The sequence below is a fragment of the Sturnus vulgaris genome, chromosome 10, assembly GCF_052056855.1.
Source record: "Sturnus vulgaris isolate bStuVul1 chromosome 10, bStuVul1.hap1, whole genome shotgun sequence".
Lineage (NCBI taxonomy): Eukaryota > Metazoa > Chordata > Aves > Passeriformes > Sturnidae > Sturnus > Sturnus vulgaris.
Window position 1 is genome coordinate 18,898,261 of NC_142252.1, and position 14,334 is coordinate 18,912,594.

The following is a 14,334-nucleotide window of genomic DNA, read 5'->3' on the forward strand; positions in this document are numbered from 1 at the left end:
TGAGAGCCCATTTTCACCCTGACCAAGGCGTGTGTTCTCACTCCTCACCCTGCTGGCACCGGGGCTCGCTGAGCCAACTGGTTACAGGTCAGATGGATGGAAGAGGCAGAGAACAACTCACTTTCCCTTTCTTGTGCTGCCTTCTGTTGCTTTAGCTCCTTCCTGAGATCCCCATGGAGTCAGCCTAATGCAGGTCTGCACTGGGGGGCTGCCTGACTGCAGCAGTGCTGGGCAAGAGCAGCTGCAAGGATGGGGCCTCGTTCCACTGCAAGTTCTCCTCCCTCCCTACCAGCAAAAAAGAAACAGAGGCAGGAGTGGGTGACACACATACATCAAAAATATAAAGTCTTTTAGCCAAGCATCTCTTCAAAATAAGCATCAGCCTTAGCTTCCTTAAAGAACTGAAACCTTAAATGACAACTCAATACCTTTTCTTTAAAAACTTGCAAATGGTCCAAATGTGACATCCCAAAATCTACAATTTCTAAAGCAACTGCACCAAGACAGCAGCTTTTGTTTCAAGCTGGGATACAGGCATTTGCTGGAATGGTGCATGCAGTCACTCTGTGTGCACATTCATTTCACTTGCACATGTAAGCACGCCTCCAGGGTTTGGATTTGGAAAGCAAGAATGTAAACAGAAACAGTTTTGAAGTATAGCTGGCAGCTTGTGTTTCTGTGTACACTTTCAAATCTGGAAGGCTGCCTGGAATAAATAGAATCAATTATGTTCTTCGACAGTAAAAGGACTGTAATTTTAAGGGAATTCTGAAGAGATGTTATTTAAATCAAACTAAGGGGACATGCAAACACTTCAAATGAACACTTCATCACACCTGCAATCCCTGACCTTCCTAAAGCACCTTAAACATTTTTCCCTGCCAAAAGCTTTGGGACATCTGGACTAGTGCAAAACAATCTAGTTCTGAGATCCATTCAAAAAGAGTAAATATATATGAGGGAAGACAGCAGGAAGATAAACATCCCTTCCATAATACAGATTCCTACTTGCTTCCAGATACACTTAGCATATGAATGCTGATGTACATAATCTATTTTCTTACAAGATAGAAATTAACTATAATCTGATATAGATGATATAATTCCTTATTAAGAATATGAGATTCCAAGTCTAAAAAATTTGGTTCTAGTAAACTATGACAGTTTTATTGCCTCACAGATGAAGACACACTCTGCATGCCAGGGGGGCAATCTAGGGAAAAAATATTATTGTTCCCTTTAGCAGACATAGTTAAGCCTGTCTGTCATCAGCACAAGCACCTACAGCTACTCTTGAGGCTCTGCAAGAAGTTCTTACCTCTCTAAAGTACCAACTAGCAAAAAATGTAGCAAACACCAGGAAGCAAGAAGTGCACTGAGCTGTAATGTTGTATTGAAGTATAAAGTATGGGATGCTTATGCAAAGAGGTACACACATGCCAGTGACTGAGCACTGAATAATCTGCACTGCTGTACACATCAGGCAGCGTTTCAAAACCCATTCAAAAGGACAGACTGAACACTCGATACAATTTTATCAGCCCACGTTTGAAATTGAATGAGTCATTCAGCAAACTGCTACACTTTAATTGAAGTCCATTAGTTTTTCCAGTCACAAGACAAATCCCATTACACTGTTTTTACAGACAGGATGCAGCAATGTTTTATAATATTTTGTGGCATCTTTGGTATCAGAGAGCTGCTCATTAGGATTTGTGTCTGGATTTGATTTCTTTTCCAGGTAGAAATTTCCTTTAGACTCCTAGCACTGTCTTCTATTCATTTAACTATCCAACAACTTATGATTCTCATTTCCTGTGCACTCACGTGTAGGTTAAATGATTTTCCTGAATCTCTATCACACTGACAGAAATATCAATTACAATATGACCCCATATAAGCCTTTATAAAGTACTGTGTAATCCCCAAAACAGGAGCTCAGAGTTTGTGCAAATAAAAGATTTCCTGGAACAAGAACAGCACTTTTCAGAATGCAAAGGACACTTCAACCTTTCTAAATGCCAAAATGTTTTATTCTCACCACGAGACAGATCAGGCACTCTAAAACATGAAGAGAACTGGGCAGAGTTGTGTCTAATTTCGCTGCTGTCCAAGCCTGCTGTGTGGTGACAGTAAGACTGCCCCAGACTAGGTATTTTCAGTACTGTCCTTTTGTTCTTCCTGTTTGCCAAGCTGGCACTCTTCCAGAATCCAGGAAGACTAGTACAAAGATGTCTGAAACTGTCCTCCACGAAAACACCATTATACACAGATTTAACTGGTAAAAATACTGCTTTGTTCAGAACAGAAAACAGCAGACTGTTGCATTGCAGGCGTGTCTTATTTCATACGTATTGCTTTCGTCCTTATTTCCCAGAAAACGTGCAGATACCCGGAACTCCTTATCTGATCACAAACAGCAGCCCAAGGGAAGCAAACAGGAGGATTTAACACTGTCAAAAACATCTTAGCATTTAGTTTTCTTCTGAAACAGACAAGTATTTCTGAACACTACCAATTTTATTTGTAGTTACCCATTTCTTCCACCCTTCAAAAACAGAGCTGAGTACATTTGCCTTGTTCTAGACAGAGCTAAAGCCTCCTAACATTATTGGCAGCAGCTGTAGAATAATAGAACTGCTGAAATACAAGATTGTTCTCTCCTGTGAATGAAAAAGCTCACTAGAAATTAGTGAAAAGAAGTTTTACTTTAGTTAGATATGAGAATATGGGGTAGCTACATTTCAGAGCTGTTCTCTTTAAAGTTATCTTACATCCAGATTTTTTTTCAGAATATAATATTCACCTAGTGATTCTCAGATACTATGAACAAAATTAATGGTGAGGTCATCCTGAAAAAAGAAGAACTCACTACAAAGTATTTCCCAAGAGGAACTATGTGTGTTATGTTGCTGCAGGATCAAACAGCTGAAATAAATCCAAAATGATCAGTTTGAAAAGATTTACTATTGCTGGAGTATTTTCTTCCTCTCCAAGTGAACCAAAAGACCTTTGTGAATTCTTATTCTGAAATCCCCTTGCTCGTGCTCCCCCACCCATGCAGGCAGAGTGTTTACAGCTTCCCTCACTGTCTGGGAGCCATGAAAACAGGATCACAAGCAAGAAGCATTTTCAAGTTGCCGGTGACCTCCAGAACTCCCACTATGACTGTGCCTTCTCCCTAGGGATCCCATGACATACCAAAGGCAGAATATCTGTCCTAGAACATTTTCTTCCAGCTAAAGGCAGAACTTTTTGCTAAACAAAGAAAAGACTGGAATTAAATTTTCCTTTTTAGTTCAAAATCACTCAGAATTCCACCTATAGCTCCAGCTCAAAGGACAGGATTTTGTTATTTATAGAGGACTAGTAGTCATAAAGCACAACAAAGAAGCAGAAAAGCAACATACCATCTATTTACACTTCACATATCTGCTTACTCATTATTTCAGCAATTAGCTTGGCTTGCTGTAGAGCAGGATAAGAATTACTTTTCCACCTGGCTCTCTGCGTTCCTCCACAGTAGGCTGTGAACTCTGAAGGTCAGTGAGCAGCACCCAAATTCTTTCAAACTGTTTAAATCAAAAGCTTTAAACTTTGGCAACAAAATCGGAGCAACATGCCATTTTGTACCCATAGAAATAAGGTTTTCCTCTGATTACATATTTTTGTTTAACACTCCATTTCATATGGCTGACGAACATTGTTTTATGTGAACATCAGGAAGAACATAAAGCCAAAGCACACCACAAAACCTTACCCTGCTCCTTGCTGCAAATATTAGTGGTTTCAATGTCAGCTTTCACAGGCAGTTCTGCTTTTGGAAATGCCAGATGATATCAACAAAAGCTTACTCTAGAATGTAACTAATGAAACCAGGTTTGAAAAGTAACAAATGCTGATTATAAAACCTAAAAAAAATATAAAAATTCCACCTTAAATAATGCTGTTTACTTTTCTTTCCATATTTCTTCCCATCCTCCCACCTTCCTGGGATATTTGGAATGCAGACAGTAAACAGGATCTTTAAAAACAGGAAGTGCTGGCACACAGACAAGGAACCAGAGCAGAGTTAATCCAGGTGTTCTGCACTCCAGCCTAGTTTGAATCCCCACCCAACATGAGCAGCTGTGTAGCAGACCTGGAACTCAGATCCAGGACCTTTCCCAGTGCTGATTTCCCCACACTGGTCACCTCGGCTTTTAGAAGTAACTGCTGCAGCACGAGGAACCTCCAGTTGCATTGAGGAAGAGGAAAGATTTCCTCTCCCAAGTGTCCCTACCCAGAAAGGCAGGGAAAGAACTGCAATAAAACTCTGGAGATGCTGCAGACCTCACACAGCTACACTTGTCTCTCTAACACAAGCAACAGTGTAAACAGGGTTCAATTATTAATTTACATCATCTTACTCAGAACAGTCACCCTGTGAGCCCTTTCTTTACTAAGAAGCAGCTGAAAAAGACATCAGACTCAGACTGACTTACAGTATCTTGTACTTCTCGTGTAACATTTCTTAGGATGCAGTCTGGCAGCAACTTTAAATTGAGATAAAGTGTTTCTGGTGCACCAAGTTACTCCAGACCTTGAAAGCAACCAGTGTGTAAAAGCAGAAAAAGCTTTTGGAGCGGCAGTGGACAGCACCATTCTTGCATCTTCTCAAATTCTTCACAAGCAAGCCTAGAACAGTGAACTGGAAATGCAAGTTTCAGTTCTGTAATCTAAATATAAATTGGCTTTCCATTTATGCTACCTTTACAGACTTCTGTAGCCAAATAGTACTTAACAGGAACATGGGTTTAGTCTGCATAGACTTACTGAATTGCATTAGCAGAAATCATTATCTTTTATTTACTGGCAAACAGAGGATAGCATGTAACTTCATTTTTGTTAGAGGATTTGTAAGGAACCACATGTCTCAGCAAAAGCCATGGAAGTAGGTTGTTTTATTTTCCTCTTTGTTTAAACTCCTCAGCTGAAAAACTAAAACAATGCTTTCTCCACTGAGCTACTCCTTAGCTCTCTTTTCAAAACCATTTGTTGAGTGAAGGAAGTTTGTAGCAGAGTTAACACAAAGGCACAGCCACTGTAATGAAAAAATTCAATTCTGCAGCTACACTTGTCCTATAAACAGCTGAAACTCACAGAGTTCTTAGCAGGTTATCCTATACAAAGACATATGGAACAAGACAGCAGCAAACAAATCCAGTTCCATGCAAACTCTGACCTGTGGAAGCTGTTGTCTACTTCCACATGAGCTACAATCACAACATGAAAATACCACAGCTTTTCAAGGGTCAGTCAGAAATGAAGTCCTATTCCCTATCACTTGTTTGTGATACAGTCAATGGTGATTAACTAAATATTTATTTAGCAGTAGATGATAACCCTGCTGAAAGGTAAACAGCAACAGTTTTCCACAAAATATTTTCAACAGACCAAGACTGTCCTGCTCACCCCCCATACCAAGTGGGGATAATATTAATCTGCAAAGAATTTGGCACCAATAATTGCTTCTATCAGGCTTCATCTCCCTAAAAGTCACAGATCACATCCGTGTATGGCACCTAAGCACATAGGAAAACTGGGCCTTTTATGTGAAACAACATTGCAAGACTAAATTCCCGATTTCGTAAACTTATCTGACTGCTTCAGCTAAGTTACAAAGAAAATAAAGTTCCTCTGAAACCTCACGGAGTGTTTATTCCTGTTGCATCTGTTGACTCTGGTTGAACAGCAAGCACTTTTATCTGCATTTACAGGTTGGATACCACAGTCATGATGCTCAAGACATCAATACATTTGCATTTGTGTCCAACAAGTACAAACAAACGTGATTCACTGTGACTGTGTGTGTCAGCAGGCCCTGCATGCTCCAGCCTGAAGCACAAAACCAGCTGTGGTAAACTGGGACACGGTTCTTCAGCGTCCTTAATCAAAGGTTGATCATTCCTGTACATGACTGTTAGAAGCACCTGTTATGATGTGATGTTAAAGTTCCCTGCACAAATAAGACTGCAAATGAGACCAAATGCCTGTTCAACAACCTCAACATTATTCTGCCACATTAAGTGTATAAGGGAAAGAGTAGAGAGAGAGAGAGAGACAGAGACAGAGCAAGCAGGAGAGTCACCAGCATGAGTCCTGTGGTGTCCAGTTGGTCCTCCAGTGCCCTGGGCTTTTTCACAGAGGCAGAATCCCACGTGGTTCACTCCCAGCCGGTTTTAAACCATCCCTCACTAGCAGGAGATGCTTGAGTGGTTTTTGGTTCCCCACTATTATGAGAGGTGAGAGTAGGCGTGGTTTTCTGTATTCTCATCAGCATGAGGCAGAGTGGGAGTGGATTTCGGTTCATCATTAGCATGAGAGGTGAGAGTGGGTGTGGTCTCACCAATGCACATGGTCAGGTCTTATTTTGGTGGTCATTATGGGTCTGCTCTGGTGGTCATACAAGGCACACATCCCCCAAAACCAAGGGTCCTCTTTGTGACCCCGCTCCTTGGCTGGCGCAGTTACACACGTTCTCTAACACACCACAATGGAGCATTGCTGTGAAAAGCACCGCCTTTAGTCAGAAGGAAAACTGATCATTTTTGTGGCTCATGCAGAGGCAGCTCTGGTGTTTCTGCAACAACTCTCACCACTGGGCAAGTGTTTAAGGCAGATGCTGCAAATGTTATCACCCCTTTCCTTACAGCATCTGCTTTGCAAAACATGTTGTGCAACAGCAGCATGGTACGCATGGGGCTACTCAGACATGAAGCTGTGCATCCCTTTTTCCTCTACTTCAAGCTGCAACCCAAATTGTTTCTCTAACAAGGTCAGGATACCAGCAATTTGTGGTCGATGCACCAGAAAGAAATGACTAGTGTTTGTCTAAATAATGTTCGCAGTGAACATGAACTTCCCAAACAAGTGACATAAGCTCATAGGCATTTAAGCAGTGACTATCAGTCACATCTCTGCAGTAGTTTAAGGATTTACCAGCTTCCCAGTTTAGAAAGTCACTTTCATATCCATATTAAATAGTTTGAGACTAAGGCACATGCAGCCTACTACTACAATCAGAGCTCTGTAAGAAAGATATATTAAACTGAAATGCCTTTATTTTAAAAAAGCCAAAAAGATACTGGTAGTAATTAGTCACTGCCATTGAGAGAATTTTATACATTTACACAAACAAAGACGTATATTTTAAATACATGGATGGTTCTTTGGAAACATTTCATTAATGTTTTTGTAGGTGTGTCTATTCAATAAGACTGAAATCAGATTTCAGCCTGGTGAAGTTTAACCGTGGAATAGAACAGAAGACCACAAAAACTCAAGTGTTTTGGATTTAATTCCAACCATCAAAAAAACACCAATTAGGGAAGCATTTCTATCTTGCAAAGCGTCTTTTTTGTTGTTTAAATAAATAACCTGCCCACATACCAAGACAACAAGAGACTGGAATCTATAATCATGGTTACACTCCTCGTATCACCCTGAAGCTGTTTGTGATACTGTACTATCTGCTGATGTACAATGGAAAATCTGGAAAAGAGGTGATGAAAGAAGACTTGAAGAGCTGGATTACAAAGCACTTTGACAACATATTTAAGAAGAGTTTCCATAGTCAGGAATAGGTTTTGCTATCCTTTTCTTCACGTACAAACTCTGCCTTTTATTGCCCGTTGGCTTCTGTTTTCATCTTTATCTCTTGGTGGTACTTTTTGCCATCGTTCCTGAACTGTCAAAACATTCCAAGCTGGATATCTGAGATCAAGGCAGTGCTGCTGAGCAGTGATAACAGCATCAGTGCTGTATCCTCCATTTCAGAGCAAGTTGAAGAGGAAGGCAAGTAATTAGAATTTTAGATGTTCAACCTTGGTTGAAACACGAGCAAAAGAGTTAATCTCTACCTTCTCAAATAAAATGTTAAAATCAATTTAAACCCTTTCTTTTAACTAGCAATCTCTTATCCAAAACTTCACATAACTGTGTAAGTTTATCCTCTCCAATTACAGCATTACAATTTCGTATATTACCATTTTACACTAAAATACAAATGCAATTTATCACAAATCAATCTTTGTAAAAAACTTGCTGGACTGGCAGTGGAACTCACAGGCACATCCTCAATTATCCACCTCAATCAAGACTATTCCAGATGTCTGGTTGTTGCTTAAAAATTAGCTCTTAAACACCAGAGCCTTTCTTGGGAGAAGTGCTCTTTTACAGCACTTAACACCTTAAAATTGAAGATTTCAGGGGTGACAGCACGAAACTACAAGAAGATAAAACAATATATTTATCACTTCCCTCCCACCAGTGGAGACTGCCTTGATAAACTGGTAAGTAGAACTGGTTGTTCAACATCCTCAAAGGCAGAAGAGCAGTTTTCAGTGTTATTAGTATCACTTCCACTTTTATTACTAGTCACAGCATTTCCTGATTATTCTATAAAGAGCTGGGAATATAAATTTAAAAATTGAAGACTAAGTGGCATGTTTTAGAGTCTAAGCAGTTTAATTACATCACCAGCATATTTTGGAGTATTTGGAACGATAGTTTTGACTTCCCTTTTCCCAGAGGAAGTTAGCTCTATCTACAAACTTCTTATGCACTGTTAACTTCCATCTTTCAAACTGTGCCTGTAGTCAAGAGTCAAGTTAAGTGTTTCCCAGATTTAATGAAAAGCATCTTAATGGCACAAGCACCGAAGCTGGATCATAACATTCCTCATCACAGAGAGCATATTTATTGAGTTTTGTCAGAACTGAAAGGGAAATTTGAGAACGAAACAATTCCTCTCCACTCTGCTTGCCTGGTAAACAAGCCTTTACCCCTCTGTTCATCCTTCTTCTTTCGCACTTGCATTTTCAAGCATTCCACATTTAGTTTGCCAACGTCTTTGCAGAGATCAATCTCACTTTTCCAGCAATTGAGATGTCAAAGTCCTAAGGTACTGGAAATTTTGTTCTATTAGATTCAGATCACAGAACAGGCATGTATTTCTACTTATGGCTGATTAGTCTCAGATGAAATGCTGAATCTGGAATATTTTCTTTTCAGTAATGTTCAAAGTTTCTTGCCTTTTGAGGATGTTCAAGAATTTCTTTCTTTGTTGATTGCTTATAGCTAAGAGAAGGAATAAGGTTGCAACAAGGAGTAATTTCTTATTCAACAACTTAGTGTCCTCTGCAAGGATCCACAGCTAGAGCTGACAGATAAGGACATTTTTCCAAGACAACAAATGCAGTTTCACCAGAAAATTCATGTTTTTGGAAGGAGCGGGACCCAATTTAACAGCAAGAGTTAAAAATCAGGAACAGTCTTAGAGCATATTGGGCAAGAGTCATTCATCACCATTAACTGCTAGATTAAGTATTGGCAAAAGACTGACTAACATGTATGAAAAAAAGAAAAACAGTAAAGTCTTAATGACAGATAAGTTTTTTGACATGTTGTACAATCTAGGAGGCAACCATCCAGCTTTCTCTCTTTCCTGTTGGAGAGAAAATAACCCAAGGGATGTTTCTCTACATTTCTTTGCCTTAGAAAAGGGTCAGAATATACAGATTTATCACAATAAATGTGACTCAGCTGTCTCAAAATTTCAGGGAACTTACAGTCAGCCAATTCAATAAGTCCCCTGCATTTAACAAATATGCTTTGTGGTTCACAACCCTCAAAAGCTACTTTTGCAAATATTTCTTTAATCAGAAGGTGTAGGCAAAACTGCCAAGCTTTTTCTGCATAAAAATCCATGAAGGTAAGTTAATTAAAGCAAATGTGTTAACAAGTAGACAAAAGCCTCAAACAACAAACCCTAGTCTCTTTGGGATTTATCTAACCCTCTACTGGTGAAAAGCAACAGGGCATGAAACCAGAGTTCACTTAAGCTACATACAACTAAAACAACTAAAACATACAACAAAAGTTGTGTGTTTGACCCAACTGCTTGCTCTTAAACTCGACTGAAGCAGCCACTTCTATTGTTGCAAGTCAAGCAACAGCTTCACCAGTGCTCCATCATTTGTCCCATTCAACTCAACAAAGATAAGCTGGCCTCTTCGAATTCTGCTTTTACATTTCTGGAGCTCAGGTATGTGAGCATAGTTTTCCAAAGACAGACTATAACCATTTCCAGGGAGTTTCCTTAGCAGACACAATTGCCCAAGTGCTTTTATCCCCTGCTTTCCTAGCCTTAAGAACACTGGAAATAGAAAAGTGATGATGTCTACTGTCCCTCACATTTCTTCCTTGAAATACACAGGAGTTTTAGACTGCCTTGCACAAAATCTGTGCCCAGAATTAACTAGAAAAATACTTTTCTAGAATTCAAGTGTAGATACATGCCATATAAAACAACATATGTGCTGCAAAATCATTAAGTATTGCTTAGACTGAGACGTCAGATCCAGAATTACATAAACTGTACTCAGTCTGCTGCATTTCCATATGACTACAAGTTAACATGCAGATTTATAAAAATGCATCTTTTCCTTTTTTAAACCAGTTAATTCCCTCTACCCCCCAGCTGGGCTTGGTTTTGTGCTGGATTTTTGTTGTTTGTTTGATTGTGTGGGTTTGTTTGTTTGGCTTTTGTTAAAGTTAGTACTATATCAGTGCTGCAAGAGCCAAAAAAAACCCCCAGCAGTTAATACTCAGAGTCTTATTTCTGGTTCATTTAATACTTCATTAACCATTCAAAAAATAGATTTGTAGAACAAATTCAGTTCAGAGGAACCTCTGGAGGTTATCTTGACCAACTCTGTAATCAAAACAAATCACATACATTTGTTGTCCAATTAAATATAAAGAGAAACAAATCTGTTCTCTTCACTGCTTCCATTTGGATTAGGATACTACAAAGAGACATTTGTAAGAGATTTCTTTGCCATGACACATTCAACTTCAAGAGCAAAAGAAAATTCCCATGCAGTTTTAGCGTAAATATTTTTGTGGCCTCTTCTAGTCATAGCTACAGACAGGAATCATCCCCTTGGAGCAGCTGGATGTCTGGCTTTTTAAAAGAATGAGACAAAACTCCCACAAGCATGTCATGCAATGCATAAAAAGCTGAAAAACCCCAAACCTTAGCTCACTAGAAGCCAAATCTGTCCTCCAGTTAGCCAAAGTCCAAGCTCCTATCCTTTCCTTCCAAGTGCTCCCCCTCCAACACCATCACACATACAAAAAATGCAGATATGGCCCACTTTTTCTCAGTGGGGAGGATTTACTAGGTCTCACATATTTTTCAGTAATTACAAACCAGTAAGTAGAAAGATAAAACTTAGTTTTATAATGGTACTTGAAGACTAGAAAGACAAGTTTTGCAGCACTATTTCTAGTTACAGTTATAAATAACTATAGTTAGTTATAAATAACTAATAATTTAGTTTAGTTATAAATAACAAAACCAGTTTTTGCATCAGTATTGAAGTTAAAACAAAGTATCTTAGCTTCCCCTCACCCGAACAAAACACTCCTCAAATGTCCTATTAACTACAGTCTTTGCTAACCTTCATTAATGTACTCAACTAGGCAAAGCAAAGCTACACGATGCCAATCTAGAGCTGCTATAATTTCTTGTGTGATTTAGAACTAATGTATCATCATCCCAATTTCCTCTCCCCCCTAACAGGCAAACAAAACCAATACCAACAATCTTCCATTTGGAAATGGATATTTGCAAGGTTTTCAAGGTATTCCTGACACCCAGAGAATCTGCACCAGAAATCTCAAAGATAATGAGTTGATGTTTGATATATAAAACATAAGAAAGCAGTTTTGCAGACTGTATGTCAGCCTTAGGCTTGTTGTCTAGTCATTTATAGATAGTTTTAACTCAAAAAGAATTATAGATAGTTTTAACTCAAAAAGAAATTAAAGTTATGATGATCATCAAGGCATTATGATGATGATCATTAAATGATGATCATTAAAAGGCACACCACACAACACTAAAATCTGAGGATCTGTGGATCAGGAAGTCCGATCCTTATGCCACAACACCTTTTAAAGGCGTCTGTGCTTTTCTTCCAATAACTGGAAAGCTCTTGTAAGGTTACTTAGTTCGTTTTGTGAGATAGCATGAGGGTAAAGCAGGAGCTCCTTGCTGGTTACAGAAATTCATATTCTAAAGCTTTGAGCAACTTTTCTTAAAAGAGTTATCCAGGAAAAAGTATCCCACATTTGCTCAGAGAAAGCAGGAATAGCTTGATTATCAGAGAAACAGTTAACTAAGTATTGAACCATTTTATGACTTCCAATAAAAGCACAATTGCTTTGTAAACAAATCAGCTACACCCCCTTTTCCAAAGAATACTCCAGAAAGAAAAAAAAAAAAAAAGAAAGAAAGAAAACCCAAAAAATCCCTCTCAGAGCCATCATTCAAGCAGGAAATGCAACAAACAGAATAAATGTGTCATTGATACAGAATAACAATTTGGAGCAGCCAATTAAAACACTTCGGCATGGATTTGTAGGCTGGGATTCGCCTGTCCTGAAAAAAACACCAAACGCTGTCTCCAGGTTGCTAAGAATGGCACCAACTTAACACCTAGGAAATGCAGGGCATCTCACTACTCAAATTCCAACTGCAGCTCTGGAGCTGCTGCATTTATTGTCCTAATGAAAAAGTGGAATATTTCATGGATCCCATAGGAATACTGTGGTTTCATAAATTCCTCTGGGAACATTGTGAGTTTTGTTGATGTGTGGTTTCTCTACATTGGCTAAAATATGCTTCTAAATAAGTAAAAACTCTGAAAGAAGTTTTCCGATGCTATTCTTTGAGAATAAAGTTATTTATTGTGAAGCTTTAAGCCCACATGGGGCTTTATTTTAGAATAGCTTATCCAGTCAGTTCCTCATAGCAGACACACTATTAAATCCCATCACCCTGAGTACTGGAATATTCCTAGGAACTAACAAAGTTTACACACAAGAAGTGGACTTTGATTATTACACTACATTATAGAACTACAGCATGGAAGCAACAAGTATGAGTACACCTCTGTAAACTAACAGTGAGGTGGAAAAACTAAAGAATTAGTCAGATCATGATGGGAAAGTTTCTAACTTTATCCAATGTGATAAATTTGAATGCCTGGTGGAGCAGAGATCTAAAGGTACAAATGACTAACAGAATAGAACAGATTTTTTTCTATTAAGTTCTACAAAATCTAGACTCAGAACCCAATTTACCACTCCTTTATAAGTTTGTTGCAGAATTAAACCAAGAAAAGCGTCATACTCCCTACTTTCTACCTTTAAAGTGTATGTGCTTGCCTCCTGTTTGTTCTGAATAGGCACTGCTTATAAAGTAACCTTTGTTCAATCAGATCTTTAGTCAAAAAGAAAAGAAATACAGACAAAAAATTATAAAAATTAGAGACATATCCATAACAGCTATAGAAGTAATTGGCTTGACAGCTTAATAATTTAAGGAATACTAAAAACAGCCACAAAACCCCCAAAGAAAAACAAAGAGGCAGTCTGTGTTAAGTTCGGTCAAAGTTTTGCTAATATAGAGTCGACCAGAAAACACACAAATACTGGTAAGAAACAGCAGTTTCATATTTAACACAAGTACGAACAGATCTCTTGGCAGCATAAAATAGGAAAGAAGGTTTTACAGGTAGCAAAGACGAGGCACTGTTACTGCCAGCGAGTGCATCTGGAAGCAGGAGCCTGTGTGCCAGGATCCACACACACACCCATCGGGAGAGGCTCTGCTCCAGCGGCATCACCCAGCCCCATCCCCGGCACCGCCGGAGCACATTCACAGCAAACAGCTCCACTCCAGGGGTGGAGGCACCCACGCTGGAAAACAACAAGCCGCTATTCTTCCTCTGGCGGCTCCCGTCCCTGCGAGCACCCCGAGCGCGGGATGCGGCGGGGCAGCTCCGCCGGCCGAGCGCAGCCCCACGGCCCCTCAGCCCCGCGCTGCCGCCGGAGCCCCCCGGGCGAGCGGCGCTCCGGGAGCGGCCCCTCACCACCCCGGGAATGGCCCCTCACCACCCCGGGAATGGCCCCTCGCCACCCCCGCCGCGCCCGCCTCACTCACCCGCCCGCCGCGGCCTCTCCGGGCCGGCCGCGCCCCGGGCCGCGCCCGCCGCCTCCCGCTGCTGCGGCCGCCCCGCTCGCCTCGGCCGGTGCCTGTGCCCCGGGCGCGGGCGGCAGCGGCGCCGGCAGCCGCTCCCCGACAGCCGCCGCCTCCCGCACGGGAATAACAGGAAGGGAGCGGGGCTGACCCCGGATGGGGAAGGCACCGCCCGCCGGAACGGGAACCGCGGCGGGGGGAGGCGGGCGCGGGCCCGGCGGTGGCGAGGAGCGGGCCGGGGG

General features: G+C 40.6%; 1 protein-coding gene across 3 annotated transcripts in view; it reads right to left on the reverse strand.

Moving 5' to 3' along the window:
- PIK3CA (phosphatidylinositol-4,5-bisphosphate 3-kinase catalytic subunit alpha) overlaps positions 1-14,216 on the reverse strand; it is a 42,349-nt gene extending 28,133 nt beyond the window's left edge. Inside the window, exon 1 of one of the 3 annotated variants that reach the window (XM_088170989.1) lies at positions 14,057-14,216. The gene's annotated coding sequence lies outside the window, so the exon portion shown is untranslated. Of the gene's footprint in view, positions 1-3,760; positions 4,668-6,130; positions 6,287-14,056 lie in introns of those variants that run through there. The other 2 variants (XM_014871526.2, XM_088170990.1) reach the window with 2 other exon arrangements.
- Positions 14,217-14,334: the final 118 nt, after the last annotated feature.